Genomic DNA, 19,432 nt, shown 5'->3' with positions numbered 1-19,432 from the left:
GCCCCAACCGTGGAAGTACGCCGCATACAGAAATGAAGAGTCACTGATACCCAGCGGTACCTACCCTAACAGCTCCTCCCCCTGTGGACTGTAGAAAGAGAAACAGATATTGTAAACTGTAGAACAGCGTTATTGGAATAACACCATTAACAATGCCTCAAGTTCGATACCACTTAATTAGACTCACGTGGGCTGTGAACTTCACGAATTCATGTCAAGATTTTGAGTTCAACACAAACTACTTAGAAATGAGTGTTTAGGCTCAATCCCTGGTGAGCTGTAGCCTGCACATCCAAGCCAGGCATTCTCCAGAACGTAACTTCGCATCGCTGCCTACGACTGTTCCTAGGCGAAATTTATTAATAGCATCTCCACCTTCATTTACTGTGGAAGGAAAATTCTTTAGATGAAACATTTGACAAGTCGAGGTCTTGAAGTCCTCAGAGAAACATCTTGAAAATGTTTTAGCAGGACTCACCTTTCAATATCAGCTGAGATGGTTGTTGCTTCGAGTACGTTTATTACTCCTTCTATGTTTACCAGCAATATCTTGAACTTGAACCTAAAGGTCAAAATCTCTTCCCAAATGGTACATGGAGTACTTTTAAAATAGAGAGGAGGTAGAGAAGACATGGAGCCAAACCTTTCCTGGAAGTACGCTTACCTGCGTTGCTTCCACTGTAAACATGGCATTCTGTGTGAACTCGAAGGCCAACTCCAAGAAAAAAGTCATCTTTCAGTTTGAAGACAAAAGGGCCGAGATCATCTTTATCATCTTTATTACCAAATCCGAATCTATCTAAGTATTTATAAAATTCAAGTGGGAAATGATATTTGTTTCTTTTGCTGCTAAACGTTTAATGGGAAAGAGAATGAAGTTCTCGAAGACACATCCTCCACGCCCGCTTTTCAGGTGATTTACCCAAAATTATAAAATGAAATGCTCTTACCTCCGGCTGGCTTCTGCCGATGCGCTTGCATCTTCCTGCCCCAGTCTGCGAGGCGTCGGGCAACTTACAACAGTCCTTGGAGTGAAGGAAAAAAAAAAAATCGAAGCTGAGTATCACGAACGGACCATGATCAGAGAAGCCAGATTTTCTTTTCCGACTCTTTGCGGGGCCTCACTGGGGCCACGAGACACAGGGCGGCGTTCGTGTGACCCCGTGGCGCGGCCTGGGGAGGACCCTGTCCCCACAATGCGAACACCTTGGTGGGTGGCAGCTCGTCCACACCCATTCAGCGCTCCTGGAGAATGAGTCACCCATCCCGTAGCAATGACATGAGAATTTACTGGAAGGAAACATGAGAGCATCTAATGTGACCGCAATAGTCCAGTTAAATCGACTCTCGATATAAATTGAGAAATTATCAAAACGAATTCCTGTGTGCCAAGTTCCGCTTTCCCAAAATACAGGAAAATAACTAGAGAAAACATCACACGTGCCCATCGCCGATCGGCTCGAGAGACAGAGAAACACGCTCTGGACCAGCAACTTGAACTCTGTCCACTCCCAGGCCGAGAGGTGTAACTGCGCAGCAGAAGGTCCTCGGGACGGTCAGCACAGGTCCGGAAGCCCAAAACACGTGGCCTCTCCTCTCTCCTAACTACTTCCAGCGAGAAGACAGACACGAGGACGGCCTGCACCCTCCGGGGCTTCGGAAGTAAGGACGGCACGTCTTCCCCGCCATGGCTCTGGGGTCACATAGCCGGGTCACACAGGCGAGACAGCTCTGTTCGCAGGCCCCTCTGGGGAGTGAGGAGGGAAGGCGGCCCCAAGAGACGGAGCAGGGTCTTGGTCTGGGGGGCACTGGCTCCCTGGGTGAAGGGGACTCCGTCTCCTCAGAGGTCCCTCCTGGCCTCTGAGTCTGCGGGTCGGAGAGGCCGCGCTCGGCTGGGATGGCGAGGGGGCCGCCGGCTCCACGGCCCCGCTGACCGGCTGCGCGGCCACCTCCTGGGCCCTCCGTCCACGTCCCTCTGGGTTGGACTCTGGGTCAGGCACGCGAGCCATCACACGTGCACTCGGTTCTCGCTGTCACCACTCAAGGAAACAACCGAACAGGCCCCGCTCGTTGCTGTGCTCCGGTGACACAGGCCACTCGTCTCCCTCTGTGACCTTTCACCCGAACGTGCTGTGCTCCCCTTTAAATAAACAGGTGTGGATTCTTAAGCGAGGCAAGCGAGCATTCGTGAGGGGAGCCCCACCACCAGGACCTGAAGGAAGGTTCCAGGCGAGCGGCCCACTGCGGAGCTGGAAACGGCTCGCGTCAGCGGAAAGCGAGGCCTCACGTTTGAGTCACCTGTCACTTCAGGCACAAAGACTTCGCAGGCATACCAGAAAGACAGGCCACACCAGCGCGGCCTTTTTATAGCTGTGACCTCAGCAAGGGCCTTTGATCCTTTTTTATTAGCCAGGTCTCTCAGGAGTCCTGTGAGGTGTCGATGAGGAGGGAAAACAGGTGGCGTGTGTACCTGGCGAGGCAGGAAGCTAACTCCCCAGGGACATTTGATCCCGAGAATGCCCGTGTGGAGGAGGAATGCACTTTCTCCCGCTGGCCGGAGGCACCAGGAAGTAGAAGTCAGCAGACATGTGACATGTCTCCTCTCTCTCTCTCTCCCCCCTCATGCTCAACAAATGTGAGCAAGACCCAGGTGTATTTAAATATCCTCTCTCTCTCTCTCTGTTTCTCTCTCTCTCTCTCCCCATCCCTCTCTCTCTCTCTCCCCGCGCCCCCATGCTCAACAAATGTGAGCAAGACCCAAGTGGACCTCTATTTCAGTCAAAATTATTTATCCCATGGCATCTTTCTCCCTGTGTATTTAAATATCCAAATTACAATAGTATCAAATATCTTCATAGCGATACCTTTCTAAGTCTTTTGTGCAAGTCAGAGCATAAACACATAGCATTTATATGCCAAGCGAAAAGATTCAGTTATATAAAACTAAAAGAAATGAACAGACTTGATATCATTCCCTCGTTTTACAGATAATGAAAGCTAAATTTGAAAGAAACTTTCTTAAAGTAATTCGTCCATAGTCAAACTGTGTCTTAGTGAAAATCTTGGTCTAGAAACTGGATTTCCTGGTTCTCAAAGAGGAAAAGGCGAAACTAAAGTGTAATTCTCTGTGGATATTCATAAATATTGAAAATAGACCTTATATTATGCTTCTTCGTTGTTTTATATTCGCTTTATTATACATATAACGGTATGAGTCTCCACTGAATATTTTACTTTAACCCGTGACATTAAAAGTACACATTGGGAAAAAAAATTACGTGGTAGGGAGTTTTTCTTACACAAGGTTGGGGGCCTGGAGGGAAAAATAAGGCCAGGGAAGGCGACCTGTCTGCATAGCTAAGGGACACGGTGCCAGAGCAGCCGCCTGGGTGGACGTGGGCGGGAACTGTCTACGATGGCCTCACGCACTTGACCCTGAACGGACGTTCTGATCCGCTCTTCTGTGGTCCGTGCACCGTGCTGGCTTCCCCCGGCCCCGGGCCACGCTGTCCCTTGCTGTGCCCTCGCCCCTGTCCTGTCCTGCTCTGCCCTCTCCCCTTGAATGAATGAAGTCTCCTCTTGGTTTAAGCTGCCTCGCCCTCCTCCTGCCGCCCCCCCTCTCCCCGAGGACTCTGCGTCTTGGCCCCCAAAGTGACTCGGCCGCAGCCCCTCACGCACATTCTCTAGCTGGCGTGACCCTTCGGTGAAGTTCACCTTCTTCGACTAAGTGAATGCCATTTCCGTCCCCGGGGGTCACGGACACCCTGCCCTCATGGTATGCGTGGCCAAGCAGCCTAGGTAACGGATCCAGCCGTGGACACATGTCGGAATAAAATGTCTGTTGTCACGAGTGCTCAGGAGAGAACGGACAGGAGGCCAGGTAGGGTGACGGGAGGGGCCAGCTGGGACGGACGGGGCAGGCCTCTGACGGGCGGGGGGACCACGGGCAGGATGACGGAGGGACCGCAGCCGTGGGGGGAGGGCGGGGCCGAGGCCGTCTGGCCTGGCGGACGGGTGACGCAGCATCCCCGATGCTGGGCCGAGCTTGGCTCGGTTAAGGAAAGCCAGCTGGGGGCTCAGAGGCCAGGAGCGGAGTCAGAGGGACGGGCAGGCGCCCGACTGTGAAGGGGCTTGCGAAGCGTGGCAGAGACGTGTCTCACTGTCCTTGCCGTGAGAAGCCGCTAGAGGGACGATGCGTGGGAGGAGCAGAGCGGGGGCCAGGGACGACCCGGCTGCCACCCAGGGGACATGGGACTGCCCTGGACTCCAGCGGAGGAGGCAACGGTAAGAAGCTGCCATATTTCAAACACATGTGGCCATTTGGGGAGGGACAGAGGGAAGGACAAACGTGAGGCTGTGGGGTGAGGAAGGGGCCACCGGTTCTGCTTTAGGCATTACGGGGGGAGTCGAGGTGCCCACTAGACACCTCGTGCCTCACCCCGCCCGCAAACCCCAGTGGCCACCATCGTAGCACCCAGGCCCCCAGCGAAGCTCAGGGACACGCTTTCCGGCCCCCTGCAAAGAGGGGCGACTGGCACGTGGGGCCCAACGGTTGCTGGGACTTCTCAGCCTCGGGGACCCAGCTTCACGCTCCTCCTGGGCTTTCGGTAACGACCCATTGCCCCGTGCGAAGGCGAACAGTAGGGTCCTGTTATGTTGGTGAAATGGACCAAAAAGTCTCACACGCAGCCAGGAAAGCGGACAAACCTCCCCACTCCCCAGGGGCCCTGGCAGTTAATGTGGCCAGGACGGGCTCCGTAGAATCACCCATGGACTTGAAAGGGCACCCCAGGGTGTCTGTCCTGAATCAGCCCTTGCAAACATAGGGCACACGTCCCGTGATGGTTGCTCCCCATCGCCGTCAGCTCCTCCCCCTAGAAGCCAGAGTCGCTCAGGGCTCGGCCTCTGTGGACTCACTTTGCCCAAGGCTGTCCCATCGAACTTGCCCGAGCTAATGACTATGTCAGGACTGAGGCTTCCTGGGCTGACCTTCCCCGTTCGGGCTGCTGGGCAAGCGTGGAATCGAGTTAAGTGCTAAGTTTATAAGCTCGACAGTAAACGCTCCCAAACGTGAAGGCTCACGTCACCTCCGAACAGGGCGGCAATGTGTCAGCGGCAGCGGCACAGCAACTGTGGTCCCTCCTTCTAGTGAAGGAATTCAAAGCATAAAAAACAAACCAGCGATGAAATCTCAAGAGGTCTCAGTGACAAGTTCGACTGTTCCCCCGCGTTGCCATATCACGTGACGCCACAGTGGCCCCCGGAGCCCCCTCTCAGCAAGGGCCTTCACGTGAGTTCAGTCGCATCCCCAAACTGAACCTGGATGCGCACACGCCTGGCCCTTTTAAGCCCCGCTTACAGGTCTCCCTAATTTCCCAGAACGGCCAGAATGCCTCAGCCAGGAAGCCTGAGAAGAGAGAAGGTGACCAGGTCGCATTTCCTTGAGAGCGGGAGTGGCAGTTTGCATTTAGTACAATGTCACTGCTTCTAGTGACAGCTGTCAGACACTCTGCAGCGAGAATCTGACTTTGAGGTAAACGTGGAGAAACCCACAGAACGCCTCTTGTGATGCGAGGCTTTTATTCAGTGGTTTATAGGCTTTTTTAAAAAAGTTGTTCTCATTTCTTTTTTTTTTTTCTCTTTTCATCAAGTAATACAGTCGGAGTCTGTCTCATCTGACGACTGTACCCCACTGTAAGTTTTAGGAACGCTCCCCGTTACTCCAAAATGTGTCACAACGTGAGTCAGGTGGTCTTCTTGGATATGGCGACTTATGACTGAACAGAGAGAAAGAAGAAAAAGGAAAAACAGATGCCTGGTGTGTTGCTGTGTATTTTGCCTGTATCTTTTATTTCATCCTCATGATGGTGGAGCGAGGCCAAGTTCTTCTCCCTCTGAGAGATGGGCCTCAGAAAGATAACTTCCCCGAAGTCACAGCAATGGGCCTCGAACCCGGATCTTTCTGGACCCTGAGCCTTCAGAGGATTTCGGTAGTTAGACTAAATAAGCAAACGCTACCTGACGTCTAACCAGGACTCTCGTTCCTAACCAGCTTCAGAGCTCCGGGAGCTCGGCTACTCTCCCGTGTCAGGTGTCCTCAGCACACCTGTCACAGGCACAGCACGTGGAGACTCACTCAGATCGGTTCCCAGACAGAGGTGCCACCTGTCACTGTCCTGAGACAGCACTTCTCCGCAAGCCATATTAGCCCGGACCTCACGGGCTGTGACTGGCCGTCCCGCCCTCCCTGGCTTCTAACGCGGGATGTAAGAAGCACAGCATCATTTGCTTCCAGCTTTGGCACCTGTGGTCCTGCGTGGCCAGCCCGCCTGGAAGACCCTCCATCTCGCCCCTGCCCGCCCCTCGAGGTCCAGCTCGGGTCCTGCCTCCTTCACGGAAACTCCTTCCTCTGGGTTCTGTCCACAGGAATGGCTCGCCTTTGTGTTTCTATGGCGATTTTCACCCATTCCCAACTGTTCAATATTTAACTGCTCTTTGCTATTTTTACGTCTAATAATTTAAGCGCTTCCGACTGTAAATACCTTAAGGGCAAGAACTACGCTATCTGCTTGTTGTAACACCCCACACAATTTGGGGGCCATTTGGTATTCAATAGGTGTTTATTGATTGATTAATTCAACCACGGGACTGCCGCCAGATAAAGAAGGGAGGAATGGTAAAGTTATTGTCATTCTGGAAGCCTTGAGACTCTGGATTTTGCTGTGTTCAGAATGGGTTTATCTATAAAGCTTTATCGGTTCTGGAAGATCTTGATAGGGAAAACACATTTGACTCAATATGTAAAGTTATGCCCGAAAGAATAAAAAAGCTAAGAGAGGAAATGAAAACTATAGCGACGTTTCTAGTAACTGCTTAAGAACTTTTCTGTGAGAAAGTGTAACTGGCCTAGACGCCGAGAGCTTAACAAATGACTGAATCATCCTAACACTCAGAGGAAGGGGGGCGGGGGTGGGAGCCCATCGGGTCACCTGGCCCTACCTGAGCGAAGGTCCCACCTCCCAAGTGTTGCCAAATCTATCTACTATTCCGTTCATCCGCCTCTTCCACCGATATTTCTGAGGGCTCGTTTTCCTGGACCCCATGTGTGTAAGGACCATAGTGACAACTGCATGATGCAGTATTTGTTTGCAGAGAAGAGGGGAATTTGGTTTGAAAATGTGCTTTCCTGCGGCCTGTCCGTGAGGCGGTGAATGGGCTGTGAACCCTCCGAGGGGCCACCGCCGGCCTGACCCCAGCCCCTCCCACAGCCCAGCGTCCACCTGATGGCTTATTTGGTGGCAGATGTGGCAGGTGTAGGGTGGCCCGTCGGACGTTTTCTGTGCTAAGTGGCGGGGGTTGTCCTGTGGCTCCTCGCAGGGTGTCATTAATGAAATGTAGTCTCCTGTCACAGGGTCCCCCGAACCTGTGGCACCGCTCCCCCACAGTTTCTCGTGGACAATCGTGAGTTTAGGAGCAGAGCAGCCAGGCTCGGATGTGCAGACTTCCGAAGACTGACACGTTCTTCACCATGGCAGTTTGTGCCATGATGTCGATGGAAAGCGCTTTGTTGTTTAGCCACGAAAAACGCCTGCCTGTCTCTCACTAGCCTAGGAAAAGACGGCTTTTCTTCAGCCCTTCGCCGTGTGGGGTCGTCTCCCTTCGCAGTCGCATTTAAGCCTCATCCCGTCCGCGGCCCAGCAGGAAGGGTGCAGCGGCCACTGTGTCTCACCGCGCTGTGACGCTGGCTGGCCGTCTACTAACCCGTCCCGGCACACCTGTTCCCTACGGCGTGGGCTGTCCGCCTGCACAGCCCGCGGGGCAGCGCCTGTGATGCTGGTCGGGGGCTTTCATCTTCACACCCAGACAGGATGAATCCAATCCCTCATCCCACCATCAGGCACGGGAGCCACGCAAGAGCAACGCATCAGACGCCTGGTACGTTCTTGTCAGTGTTTCAAAAGCCACGTTTCTGTCAGTGCCTGGACTCACAGTTTCTGGAGTGAAAATTACCAATTTTAACGCTCACTTTTTTTTTTTCCCTCCTAAACGATTGGTTTGTTGTTAGAGTTTAATAATTACCGAATATTTTTTTGTGAAAATTGTTTACAAATAATACTTCAAAAAACAACCCAGCTATGATATTTTAATAGCCCGGAAAGAGAATATGAAGTTCTTCGTAAGGCACATCCTAACTTTGGAAATTGCCTTAAATAATTCGTGAGTGAATAAAAATTTTACTATTGACCTCGTTTAAACGGCCTTCGACCTGACCTTTCCGTGATCACGCGCTACAGTCTCACATTTCTACCAAGCTGTTGCCCGGAGACTGGTTCACAGACGTATTTGCTTCGTTATCATCCTGTCAACTCTCAGGGTTTACCATGTAATTTATGTGGATCAACGTACATCCAGCCTCCTCCCCAAGCCTCTAAGAAGGTGGCAAAGGCAGACATAGGTGGGACGACTTCTCCCTTGGAATACGACACATCGTCGGGAATAGGGACTATTTCCTCTTCTAGTCCTTTATGACGCTCCGCAAAATAAGAAGCATTCGGGCGGGGCCGGCGACCTGGAAGCGCAGCCGTTTGGTTTCATGTGCAGGTGTGAGGGCGTGAGGGCGGAGTCACGAGAAGATGTCGCTGAAGTCACAGTGGCCACTTGGATCCCTCGGTCACGTACCTGGAGGCATCGAAGACCCCAGGGAAGCCGAACCTCTCGGCTGACAGCCCAGGGCTGTCACGCCGTCCGGCCCCTCAGGTCCCCGCTGTCCTCTGCGAAAACTGCAGAGCCCGAGGGGTCCCACCTGCACGATAACGGGCAGCGGGACAGAGTTGGTACAGCTGGTGCCTGCAGAAGAGCCGTCACCCTTGGCAACAGAGTGGGAGGAAACCTTGCCAGGAGGGAGCCGGGGGAAGAAGCGGCGTGGAGGAGCCGGAGGAGCACACGGAGGACGGCACGCGCGGGAGCTGGGCCACAGGCCCAGAGATTGTGTTTGCATGGAAATGTCTACAGAAGCATCGCCAGCCACTCTAAATTAATATGGAAGAGGCGCTCTGAAAGTTTTCTTCCAGCGTCTTCCCCGCCCCTGTCTATGCTTCTCTTCCTTCCCCTCCCCCTCTCCATGCGCCATCGCCCCTCAGAGCGCCACTGTCCCCTGACGCCCAGCGCGCCGGGGTGAGTCAGCCGACTGTCTCTCTGCTTTCCTTCTGACTAATAACGTCTCCCTGAGGCAGTAACTGTGCTCTGTTTCGGCTTCCTGATCTTAAGGGCATGGGGACACCCTAAACGTCTCAATGACTGATATGCACGCAAAGCGACCTTTTCCCTCATGGATTCTGAGGTCGTGGGGCGGCTTGGGGGCCGGGGCGCTGTGACGCTGCATTTTCACTTTGCCTTAGAGAGGACAGTCACTGGGTAGACGGTGGCATCAGAACGAGGCTCCATTCGGTGATCAGACCAGGTTCCTTTTATTATTTTTTCCACATCAAACTGTGTACGAAATGGAATTAAGTTCATTTCGGTTAAGGCCCTGACCCAATGGCACTCGAACTGTTGCCTCTTTCTTAAAACAAACAAACAAACAAACAAATAAATAACATACAGTCCAAGGACTTAAGTTTTGAGTAAGAAACAAAAGCAGCGTGAAAAGAAAAAATAAATTAATTTACGTGACTCTTTAAGGTCTCTGTATACCAAGAAACATACTGGAGTGGAGTCTTTGAGATATTTGTCCTCCCTCCGCAAGGTAAAGCGTGTGGCGCGTGAAACCCTTCCTTTTCTCGCTGTCAGCTGTCTGATAGGCAAGAGGCCTAAAACGCGAATCAGAGAACTGAGACCCTGACTTTTTTTTTTTTTTTTTTTGGCCAATTTCTCACTTAGCCAAAGGCGTGTTTCCAGATTCTGCCACCATCTACTGAGCCTCCTGTGTGCCAGGACCACTCCTTATCATTCGGGACCCACAAAAGCAAGATCAGAACCTCCGTTAGGAGCTGTCAATCTAGGCCACTGTTCCTTCTTAACACTCATCAGAACTGTAATGAACTAATTTGAATGCAGTTGTTCGTTGTTGTTTAATGTCTCTTCCCCTCCATGGGCTAAAGCTTCATGGGGGCAGAGTCTGTGCGTGCAGTGTTCAATTTTGTACCCACCGCACCTGACCTAGGGCCTAGCACAACAGTAGGTACGCAATAAATATAGCTCGAATAAGCGAGTTAGTAAAATAAAATAAGATAAAATAAGATAAAATAAAATAAAATAAAATAAATAAAATAAATAAAAGACCTTACAAAAATGGGGACAAGCAGAAAGAGCTGAAAGCACTCTCTCGCAGGCCCTCCAGGCCTTCACTCAGTGGACAGTAAAACATCAAGGGCAGGGCAGCAGGATCTATCAAGGAGCAGAGCCTAGAAGCAGAAGAGATAAATAAAATAAATAAAATAAAATAAAATAAAATAAAATAAAACAAAACAAAATAAAATAAAATACGAACCTAGGCCCAGAGGCGAAGGTCGTCCAAGACCAGGCCGTTAAGTGGCAGAGCTGTGACTAGCACCCAGGCCTTTAACTCTCACAGGTGTTCCTGCGCCTGAGTCATTTCCGCGCACGGTCCCCACCAGCGTTCCAAGGTCAAGTGGGAGGGTGCTAGAGTCCACGGAGGCCACAGAGAGAATCTCTGCACCGAAAAAAGCGCACAGCGCGTCTTCCGCTCTGTCCGGCTGCCCAACTCCAGGTCACAGCGGGTCACTTGAGGACTTTTGATGAGGAACCACTAACTTCTGTAGGGGAAAGACCCTTTCTATTTAATATAAAGTAAGTGGAATTATTCGGCTTCCGTACTGCACGCCCTGCGAGGGGCTCCGTGAGCAGCCTGCCAGAAGTTTTCCCCGGCCATTTGCCTCCGTCTTCCCCTCCGTGAGGCCCTCGGTGCGGGAGATCTGAGGACGGGCTGGCTCGCTCCGCCGCTTGTACGCTCGAAAACGGACGTGTTTAAACTGCAAACGGGAGTAGATTCTAGGTTTACTGTGTTTTTCGCTTTCTAGAGCACGCCGTGGAAATACATTTACGACATTCTCTCTTCAAAAGAAAACTCTGCCGAGTGAGGGAAAAAAAAGTTTAAAGTTTCCATAAATACTGTACGCCAAAGCCTGATGCTGTTTTACAGCATAGAATCCTTCTAAGCCGTCTGGGAAGAACCGTTATTAAAACTTTCCCGCTACCGTGAGTCAGAGATAAACACCTAGAGTAAAACACACTGTGGAGGAGTTTGGAGGAGAAAAAAAAATCCCGCTACTTTGTTCTGGGTTGAGATTCCGAAGTATTCTCACTCACTGTCATAATTGCCAAGATACAGGGTCTTTTTCCAAGAAATTTATGTTTTTTGGACTTTCCCCTCCAGCTGGCGTATCGACTTCACAGCGCTCTGCTCCAGCCCATCGCCATCCTATCCCACAGTGACTACGGGGGACGGTGGCACCGTCCTGAGTGGGTGGAGGAGGGGGGGCAGGGAGGTGACATCCATGTTGGCTTTGAGAAGCCCAGGGTTGGCCTGCACCTTTTAGGGTGACGTAGTCGACTGTTCAGATGCACTGATGGACCACAAGCCTCTCTACTTCTGTTTTTTTTTTTTTTTCCCATGCGAGAGAAGACAGGCTGTTTTTGCAATAACCCCTCTCTGTCCTGCCCACGCCGGTGGCTCCATTTCACGCTCTAAATCACTGTCTTCATGGGTTTAAGCGAACCTCCCTCCAACGTGCGTCAAATCCAGCCACATGCTATAAATCACATGCTGGCTTTTTCAACTGCCCGGGCATTATTTCGAAGTTCTTTGGTCCTTTTTTAAAAGCAGCAGATCTGCGGTGAAAACCTCAGCTGAATTTTCAGGACTGTTTGCCAGATTTTGAATCTTGACAGTAGAATTCTTTTCTCTCAGCTGTAGCTTCATGGACGCGCTGTCTCACGTTCACTGAATCATCACTTCATTTCATTAATTATGATATTGTCCTTCGGACGCATCTTGGGGACTTACCAGTTCCTCTTACTGGCACCAAAGCGGTTCCGACTTTTTACATATGGTCTTTTAAAGCTGAGCGATCTGAAGTGGCAGCCGGGCGGGCCTGCCCTCCTGCAAGACGTCCTCACTCCTGTCACGGCCACTGTCACCCTGGACATGGCAAGGGACTCCTCGTCTGGGCTCTTTCTCACAGTCTCTGCAGCTTTCCCCCATGCCCGCCGGCCCCCAGACCGGAACTGGGGCTCGTATTCTGTTCCAGCTCCGAGTCCCCTCTTCCTACCCTCCCCTTTACCAACCACTGAAGTTCGGGCCGCCGGGGACAGCCCTGTCCCTGTCACTACCGATGTGACTTTTGTCCCCATGACTTTACGTGTCTCAGCCTGACGCGGTATCTTCATCTATAAAACGAGAACATTGATAAATTGCTACAAGGATTATACGCAAAACATAAGCAAAATGCTTAGCTCATATTAAGTCCAAAATCTGGTAGTTTCCATCGCCATGTTTTGTTGAATTTAATCAGTATCTCCTGGGCGGGGGCATTGTGTACATGTCTTTCGCGACCTACAAGAGCCTGTTCTATACGGAGGCACGTAGGAGCTGAGCAGAAAATGACAAACGATAGTGAAATAGATCTGCTTCCTAAAAACAGGCGACTGACTTCCTCTCAAAGCCTGCGGACACTGGGCCGTGAGCTCTCGTCGACCACACTCCCAGCGCAGGACAAAGACACCGCGGCCACACTCTGCCACCAGCGAGCCGCGCCCTGGGCAGTGTCTTTATGCCCCCGCCTCCGCTTCTGCCAAGTTAGGATAACATGGCACATGGTACCTGTTTGATGGGTGCATTGTGTTACATGCGTCACACACACACACACACACACACACGCACACTGTATAAACGCCGTGTAAGTGTTTCGCAGGACAAAGACACCGCGGCCACACTCTGCCACCAGCGAGCCGCGCCCTGGGCAGTGTCTTTATGCCCCCGCCTCCGCTTCTGCCAAGTTAGGATAACATGGCACATGGTACCTGTTTGATGGGTGCATTGTGTTACATGCGTCACACACACACACACACACACACACACACACTGTATAAACGCCGTGTAAGTGTTGGCTGCTGTTATCACCCCGCCGTCATGGTTAGAGGCGGGTTTAAAGAGGCAGCCGTCGCTGTCATGACAGGGATTGCGACATGGTAGAAAGGAAGGCTTAGAGCTGCGTTCCGGAAAGCCTTCCTCCTGGCAAGTCAAGGTCTCCCCGTCTGACGTCATGATGATCAGCGTCACGGAGCCGGTATTATTATTGTCACTATTCTTGCGGTATTTCACTTCATCTATCATAAAACGGACCATCGTTTTGTCAACCACCAAGAAAGAAACACCGCCGATTATAGAATGATGAGCCATCGGGATACGACATGTTCCATATTCGGATAAAGATGTGAAGAAAAAGTTGCTTCAAATAGGTGGAAAAACACCAGATTTGCTACGTGAGCGCTCACGAAGCACCCGATCGCGCCCTGAGGCTCCGCGGTTTGGGGGCGCAGAGCGTGTGGCGTGCGGAAGGGGCCCTCGTCAGGGGGTGTGAGCCGAACCCTCGACTCCAGGCCCAGGTGTGAACACACACGTCACGTTCACTCCCAGCGGCGCTGCCAAAGCCACTGGGGACTCACGACCTTGCCAAGTTTTCTCTTTCTTCCCCAGATCTCTCTCCATAAGAATGTCAGCGAAACACAACGAAACCGAACTATCTATGAAATATTTTATTATTGCTTCTTCTCAGGCCTCTCCCCTTGAAAGTCAACACTGGCCCAAACGCGAACTTCATAGACGTTTTCTTAGTCCTCGAGTTTTTTTTTTTCTTCCTACTACAGCTGCACGAGCTTTTCATTCCATTTCCTCCGAGTGACCATGAGAAACGTCTCTCCTTTGTTCTTTTCTGGTTCCAGGACCCAAGGGAGTAAAACGAGTCTCTGGGCCACTGCCAGATGCGTGATGGGTCTACAAAGAAAACAAAAGGCAATCTTTTCTGTTTGGAAAGACTAAATTCAGAGGCTCCTTCCCTGACAGGTCACTCATGAAACCAGCCGTCTGCCCGTCCCCAGCCCCTCTTCTGATTAGCTTCCCTTTGAAGGCTGACTCAGACGAGCTAGTGTATCTCTTCTCGCTCAGATCCCCTGGATGTGGGGGTGTGACAATTTACACACAGAACTAAAAACTTTGTAACTCCGGCTCCTAAATCATGGCTATCGCTGAGTTTAGTCTAGTACCACTGGTCTCATCAGACACATATTTCTCCCTGTCATAAGGGATTTGGGGCCAGCTTATTTCAAAGTCTTCGAACACAACTGTTTCCTTTTCCTTCCTTCCCATGCTGCGCTCACCGTTAATCTAAATGGCTTTTCGAAAAATCGCATCTCGTTTTATCGCCCAGCAATGCTACATACAGCGTTCCTTCCTGCTCCCGCCCCATCTCGCCACCGTAGGGAGGAGGGCGAGCCTCGGAGGGGGAGAAAGGGCCGCTGCCTGCACAGGACGTGGGTGGCAGGCAGGAAGAGCTCATTTCTCTTGGTGCTCGTACTTCTGCGTTGTCCCAGCCAGGCTCACGGATGCAGCGTGCGGGGGATGCAGCTCGCCGGCTCAGCACTGGAAGAGATTTTCCCACTCACGCAAGACACCTCCTAGGGCCATCTTGGGGTGAAAGAAGGGGAGGAAGACCCTGGGTCACCCCCAAACGCTGTTTTCTGCCCTTCGGTAATCCTAGAGCTTAGTTTTCTACATGTCACGATGCCATCGCCTGAAACTGAAACAAAGGGTTCTCCACAAAGCTAATTTGCACGAAACGGATTAAGCCAGAGTCCAGTCGGTTGACCAGAAGGCCCGCCCGAAGTGTCCCCTGCCTCGTTCTCCTCTGTGGGGTCCTGGGAACAAGAGTAAATTTCCTGCTTTAGAATAACGCCTGGAAACGTGCGTGTTCCCTGCGAGTGTTTGTTTGTTTGAGTAGAATGAATGATCGCGCTCCCAGCCATTGCTACAAATACAGTAAAGCAATACATTTTTTTTTCCTTAACTCATATAGCCGTAGAATACATTTGTTGTAGGTCAAAGAAAAATTACAAATAAGCAAATGGAAAAATTTCAGCCAATACCCCACCACCCAAAGACCATCATTCTTACCATTTCATGCTTTTAGAACCTAGTCCGAACTCAGTGCTCAGAATTCCGAACTGAACGTAACCGTGTACGAGCCGGACCCTCACGTAATCGGTCATTCCAACAACATGTGATGGACTCACATCGTAGAACTTTTTACCTAGTAAAGGCAAGATCCTTTTCTAAGTCAGAGTCGTAAAGAGCGTTGCGGGCGGGTCCCCCAAGAAGAAGCAGACCCTGAGGACGTCAGGGTACCACTTTCCTGGGGGTGTGATGCCTAGGAAAGTGAAAGCAGGTTTGGGCCGGGGTCTGTCAGACTTAGCCAGGTCCCTACAAAGACTGCCCATCCAAGAAGCCCCTCGCTGGGCAGGAAATGGCGTGGCCTTGACCTACCACCTTGCTCAGCCATTGGTTGGTGACCTCCCCAAGAACAGCGTGAACTGGAGCCAAAAGCTGAGGTGGATCCAGATGAAGCGAACAGCTGGAAGCTAACAGCTATTCCTCCTGCTCGTAACTAACGGGGGACCTTTCTTGAAGATGGATCTGGGTGGTGACTCCTGTTGTCACAAAGATATCCTCATATTTTTTTCCAAAAGAAAAACGTTCTGTATATGGAGATCTTTAATCCGTGATGAATGTATTTTTGAGGGTGGTGCGAGTTAAGCTTCTAAAAAGTTCCATCCTTCACTGAATAGCCCAGCACTTCCTAAGAATTTTCCCGTGACCATTTAATGTGACATTGGATAGTGTGCTATTGGATAATAGATTTTTAATATTGGAAGAATAATTTCTCACTCTGAGGCTATTCATGGTGTAAGGATGGTGGACATGATACACTTCGCAATTAATCCTCGTTGCTAACCTTTGCCCTGACTCTCTTATGTCAAGACCATCAACAAGACAATAAATCGAGCCCTGATTTATAGCAGCGTCCCATCTTTGTGGGGCGAACACTCCCACCATGGCTGATTTCAGGCCATCAGTGGGTGCCACTTGGGCAGGGAGGGGAGGAGATAAGCAGTGTCTTACTATTATGTACTATTTATTTTCTCCACAGAGATAAAACAGATATAAATAACCTCGTGAGCACAGATAACTGTAGCATGTGCAAAAAGAGCGTAGTAAATTACAGTAAAATAATTAGTAAGTGGTGAACTTCGGGCATTTTATTACTTTTGGTTTTAATAGATTTTAGTTAATTTATATAATTTAAGTTTTAATAATGTCTGTGTCGAAAAACCGGTTCACAAAAGTTTGGAGAGTTTAACAACGGGCTCTCATGAGGCCGCATAAGCCAGCTCTCATAGACCACTAGGAATCAGACAACCCCTTCACGCCCACCCTGGAGAAACTTGAGTGCAAATGCACAAGGACTCGGCTGAAAGCGAGCTCACTGCAGTGAGCTCACGGTGAGGCGTGGGGGAGGAAGTGAAAGACATAGCTACCCCAAAATAGACACGGCGATTAAAAACAAATGGGGATTCAATGGTTTACTGCGATATTAAGCCGTGGGTAAAAATAAAATGAATTAGATCCTCATATATCAACGAGAATCAATCCCCAAAGAAAGCCACAAATACATTCATGCAGTTTGAATCTAATTGTGTAAAAGCTGAAAACATACAAACACATCGTAAGTCGTTTATAATAATATGCATGCATGACAAAAATGTAAAAATATGTCTAAAAATGAAATGCACGGAGTTCAGGGTTGTGGTTACCTCTGGGGCGGGGCGGTGAGGGGTGGGATGGGACTTCACCGGTATCTTTAACCTTTTTTCTTTAATGAGGAGATGGAAATCCGAGCAATAATGAAAGACAGGCAGTCAACACGCATGCCCTTGATTCAAGTACACTGTAAAATATTCCTGGGGTACTTGTGAAATATTCTTGCTAAAACAGAGAATTTATATCCGTTTAAACTTCGAGATCCAACTCTCAATTTATGGGGGGGGAAATGGGACAAATTAAAGTGTTAAACGTAGGGATGCCATCAGCAAAATTTAGAGTGCGGGTTTCTTCGAGGAATGACTAGCAAGGAAGAAAACAGAGAGGGACGAGGCACCCCAGTTACAGAACAGTAAGGGATCCATCAACGAGTTGCAGTGTGTTGACATCACTTTGGTTCCGATTCGAACAAATAAACTATCAGAATTATTTTAAAACAGGAAGATTCGAACACTGAATGGATAGTCAACAATATTATGGAATTGCTATTAATTATTTAGGTGAGATAATGACATCATGGATATATTACAAACTTTGCCTTTTATATATTGATGTTAAAAATGCGTGGATGTGGTGATATAATGGTTAGGACTTTCTTGCAAATAATCTGGGGGAAGCGGATAGAGGCGGAGATGAAAGGAGCCTGTTGTTTCTTCTTTTATGGGTTTGAAATTTTATGTCAGTTTTTTTTAGAGAAGGAGGAGACGGAAGAAATAAATGGGAGCAAACGAGAGGAAAAATCTATTACCTGAGTGGTTTAACATCTGTTAGATCTAACTGGGCGTCATTCTATTTTCTGTATCTTTTAGTTTAAAACGCGACACAAACTTTTAAAAGATTTAAATTTGTACAAACGCCTCCACGGTCCCGCAAACATAAAATACACCCCGACTGCATTTTAAACACCAGGATCCAGCTTCAGTGCACAGGGAGAGATAAGTTATCAACCGGCAGAGAGACCAGGGCTTCCCAGGGCCTATGGCTCCTCCGCTTCTGATTTGCCCTCCTGGGGACCTGGCTGCCCCCGGAGAGCAGGAGCCAAGGTTAACCCTTCACGTCCCCGTGGACCAGCGAGCCTGAGGCTCCTGCTGCTCGTCCACGGCTGGACTGTGCCCTCTGCTTCGTGCCCTTTCGCTCACTTACTTACGCTGCGCTCCTTGGCGAGTGTCGGTTACCGGGCGAGTGCATCGGAGGTGACCTTGGATTCCTCCCGAACTACACGCCTCGTGCGTGTGTCCACGAAGGGGCCACTTCCGCGCCCTTTGTGTTTACGCTGTTATCAGGCCACTTCAGTGTGGCCGACCTGTTTCAGATTCCTGAGAGGAGTCGACACGGTCCCTGTGCCAATCGCGTGTGCTCCGCAGTGTACACGCCTCGCTCCCACACGCACACGCATATGCATCGGTACGAATGAAAGACCGTAGGATTACAAAATGCTCGTACCCTTCGTGGATCCTATAGAGAAACCCTATCAGGCACACAAAGCTGTACGTAGAATTGTAGTTATTCGTAACAGGGAAAGTGGAAAGGGGGCGTAAAGGGCCGTCAAAAGGGACTGAGTAAGCAAATCGGGGACAGCCACGAGCCGGGGAGAGAATGGATAAACGAGCCTGGCGAAGCGTTTTTAACTTTCTCTCTTTTCTTTCCTTTTCCTACCTTGCTTCTTGCTCTCCTTTGTTCTCCCTCTTATCAGCCCGTCCCTTTCCTAGACCGAAAGTGACCTCGGATCCCCCTCTGCTCTTGGGGTCCTTTGAATGATACTATTTAGTTTTGCGAATGGAAGACAGGAAGGTCCCTGCCTTGGGGAAGGATAACAGCATCTTTTGTTTGATTGGCAAGGCTGCTCCTCCCCTTGGGGTACCTGTGCGCATGCGCGCATGCATATAAAACAATTTGCATTAAACACCTCCGAGAAGAAATGACCTGTACCCCAACTTCTGCTCTCTGAGATTCAAAGTCTGCAAGAGCTGGGGGGAGGGGAGGAATGGGTGGGTTCTTCCCAAGGCCCAGTGGTAGGGCAGGGTATTAAGCCCTTAAAATAAATTTATCCGGAGAGAACAATGAAAGAGCTTAGATAAACCAGTTGCAGACAGAGTTCAAAGCTCGGAGAGGCCGAAAGGCCCAGCATTTGCTGGGTGTAGTCCCGGGAAGGAGATAGAAATGCAGGAAAGACTCTGTAGAGGGGGCTGCCCAGTCCTCGGCCAGTGCTGACCAGTGCATCATGGGAGGAGACAACGTGAAGCCTGACAACAAGGACCAGCAGGAAGGAGGGGGTGGGATATTCCCTGGACATCTGCACCCTGGGGGAATAGTTCCTATTCCACTCAGAGTAGAAAGACCCCAGAACCAATAGGCATTAAGTAAAGTCCTCAGAAGGCTATTCACTCCGTAGTGGAATCAAATAAGCCGTGAAGAGAAGGCTGCTCAGAACCTGCCCTACTAAAGCTGAACAGGAAGATTCAAGGGAGCCAAACTGATTCCGAGAAACTTAGCATTCCGGAACAAGAGTCAACAATATTTAAGAAAATGCAGCAAAGC

The sequence above is a fragment of the Pteropus alecto genome, unplaced genomic scaffold (genome assembly GCF_000325575.1).
Source record: "Pteropus alecto unplaced genomic scaffold, ASM32557v1 scaffold90, whole genome shotgun sequence".
Taxonomy (NCBI): domain Eukaryota; kingdom Metazoa; phylum Chordata; class Mammalia; order Chiroptera; family Pteropodidae; genus Pteropus; species Pteropus alecto.
Note: the sequence above shows the minus strand (reverse complement) of the source record.